The following is a 3284-nucleotide window of genomic DNA, read 5'->3' as shown; positions in this document are numbered from 1 at the left end:
CAAAGAAAGTTCGCTCCTTGGTATAACTGTCAAACCCGTAAGTTAAAACAAATATCGCGAAAATTTGAAAGGAATTGGCGATTAACCAAACTGGAAGAATCTCGTTTAATCTGGACAGACAGTCTCAAAACTTATAAGAGGTGCCTCCGCAATGCCAGAGCAAACTATTACTCAGCATTAATAGAAGACAATAAGAACAACCCCAGGTTTCTTTTCAGCACTGTAGCCAGGCTGACTGAGAGTCAAAGCTCTATTGAGCCTTGTATTCCCTTAGCCCTTAGCAGTAATGATTTTATGAGCTTTTTTAATGACAAAATTCTAACTATTAGAGGCAAAATTCATGACCTCCTGCCCTCAGATAGTACCTATCTGCCCTCAAACACAGCTGTAAAATCTAATATATATTTAGATTGCTTCTCCCCAATTTCTCTTCAAGAATTGACCGCAGTGATTTCTTCATCCAAATCACCAACGTGTCTCTTAGACCCCATCCCAACTAGGCTACTTAAGGAGGTCTTTCCTTTAGTTAACACTCATATATTAGATATGATCAGTATATCCTTATTAACAGGCTATGTACCACAGTCTTTTAAGATAGCTGTAATTAAACCTCTACTAAAAAAGCCCACCCTGGATCCAGAGGTGTTAGCCAATTATAGACCAAGATCTAATCTTCCCTTTATGTCAAAGATCCTTGAGAAAGTAGTCGCAGACCAGCTGTGTGATTTTCTCCAGGATAATAATTTATTTGAGGAATTTCAGTCAGGATTTAGAGTGCATCATAGCACTGAGACAGCTCTAGTTAAAATTACAAATGACCTTCTGATTGCTTCAGACAAAGGACTCGTCTCTGTACTTGTTTTATTAGATCTTAGTGCGGCGTTTGACACAATTGACCATCAAATTCTACTGCAGAGACTGGATCACTTAATTGGCTTAAAAGGTTCAGCACTAAGCTGGTTTAAATCTTATTTATCTGATCGTTTTCAATTTGTTCACGTTGCAATGAACCATCCTTACGTACTAAAGTTTGTTTTGGAGTTCCATGAGTTCTGTGCTCGGACCAATCCTGTTTACTCTATATATGCTTCCTTTAGGTAACATCATTAGAAATCACTCTATAAATTTCCATTGTTATGTGGATGATACACAGTTGTATTTATCGCTGAAGCCAGAAGAAAGTAATCAATTAACTAAACTCCATAATTGCCTTAAAGACATAAAAACTTGGATGAGCACCAATTTCCTGATGTTAAATTCAGACAAAACTGAAGTTATTGTTCTTGGCCCCAAACAACTCAGAGACTTTTTATCTGATGACATAGTTTCTCTAGATGGCATTGCTCTGGCCTCTAGCACTACCGTAAGAAACCTCGGAGTAATATTTGATCAAGATTTGTCTTTTAATTCTCATTTAAAGCAAACCTCACGGACTGCATTTTTTCATCTGCGTAATATTGCGAAAATTAGGCCTATCCTGACCCGAAAAGATGCAGAAAAATTGGTCCACGCTTTTGTTACCTCTAGGCTGGATTACTGTAACTCTCTATTATCAGGTAGCTCTAGTAAGTCCTTAAAAACTCTCCAGCTAATTCAGAATGCAGCAGCACGTGTACTAACAGGAACTAAGAAACGCGATCATATCTCTCCTGTTTTAGCTTCTCTGCACTGGCTCCCTGTAAAATCCAGAATTGAATTTAAAATCCTACTGTTAACTTATAAAGCTCTAAATGGTCAAGCTCCGTCATATCTTAGAGAGCTCATAGTGTCATATTATCCCACCAGAACACTGCGCTCTGAGAACGCAGGGTTACTCGTGGTCCCTAAAGTCTCCAAAAGTAGATCAGGAGCCAGAGCCTTCAGCTATCAGGCTCCTCTCCTGTGGAATCATCTTCCTGTTACGGTCCGGGAGGCAGACACCGTCTCCACATTTAAGACTAGACTTAAGACTTTCCTCTTTGATCAAGCTTATAGTTAGGGCTGGCTCAGGCTTGCCCTGTACCAGCCCTTAGTTAGGCTGACTTAGGCCTAGTCTGCCGGAGGACCCCTCTATAATACACCGGGCCCCTTCTCTCCTTCTCTCTCTCTCTCTCTCTCGTATCCTATTACTGCATCTAGCTAACCCGGCCATTCTGGATGTCACTAACTCGGCTTCTTCTCCGGAGCCTTTGTGCTCCACTGTCTCTCAGGTTAACTCATATCGCAGCGGTGCCTGGACAGCGTGACGTGTGTGGTTGTGCTGCTGCCGTGGTCCCGCCAGATGCCTCCTGCTGCTGCCATCATTAGTCATTAGTCATACTTCTTCTGTTATTATACACATATGATTATTGTCACACATGTATACTGCCAGGTATTAATACATACTTTCAACATATTGTACCGCAGTAACCAGAACTATAACTATAATATTATTACTTTCATTAATGTTGTTGTAAGCTACTGTCATTACCTGCATCTCTCTCTCTCTCTCTCTCTGTCTCATGGTGTCATATGGATTACTGTGTATTTATTATAATGCTGATCTGTTCTGTACGACATCTATTGCACGTCTGTCCGTCCTGGAAGAGGGATCCCTCCTCAGTTGCTCTTGCTGAGGTTTCTACCATTTTTTTTCCCTGTTAAAGGGTTTTTTTTGGGGGAGTTTTTCCTTATCCGCTGTGAGGGTCTTAAGGACAGAGGGATGTCGTATGCTGTAAAGCCCTGTGAGGCAAATTGTGATTTGTGATATTGGGCTTTATAAATAAAATTGATTGATTGATTGACTGTTGATATCAAAAAAATTATTTAAAAAATTGATTTTAAGTGTCAGTCACATCTAGTGCCGGCAGCACGGCATGGTTTGTGGCTTATTAAGTTCCTGAAGTCAGTTATCCATCAGTGGTGTTGGAAAATGAGCTAAAAATTTGGTTAAGGTTTTCGTGGTACTATCCCGGCTAGAAATGCACCTTTTGTGATGTCAAGATAACAGATAAAATAGCCGAGCCGTGCTTCTGTAGTGGCGCTGTGAGAGAGAAAAAAAATCTTGGCAACCTTTGAAAGGGATGACAGTGGATTATACGCACACTGCTGCCTGCATTTGATCTACATTAAACTTAAACATTTCTAGTTATTCTTTCTATTTAAAACAACAATAAGTTCTATTTTGATCATTCTGTCCTATTACTCTCAGCTTCTGTACATTTCATCTTATCTTTAGAAATCTTTATATCTTAATAGCAATCCGCGACTTCACACAGTGGCCCCTTCTTTACATCTTACACCCGTCCTTGTGGCACACCTGTTAA

Source organism: Epinephelus fuscoguttatus, linkage group LG8, assembly GCF_011397635.1.
Source record: "Epinephelus fuscoguttatus linkage group LG8, E.fuscoguttatus.final_Chr_v1".
NCBI classification, from domain to species: Eukaryota; Metazoa; Chordata; class Actinopteri; order Perciformes; family Serranidae; genus Epinephelus; species Epinephelus fuscoguttatus.
Note: the sequence above shows the minus strand (reverse complement) of the source record.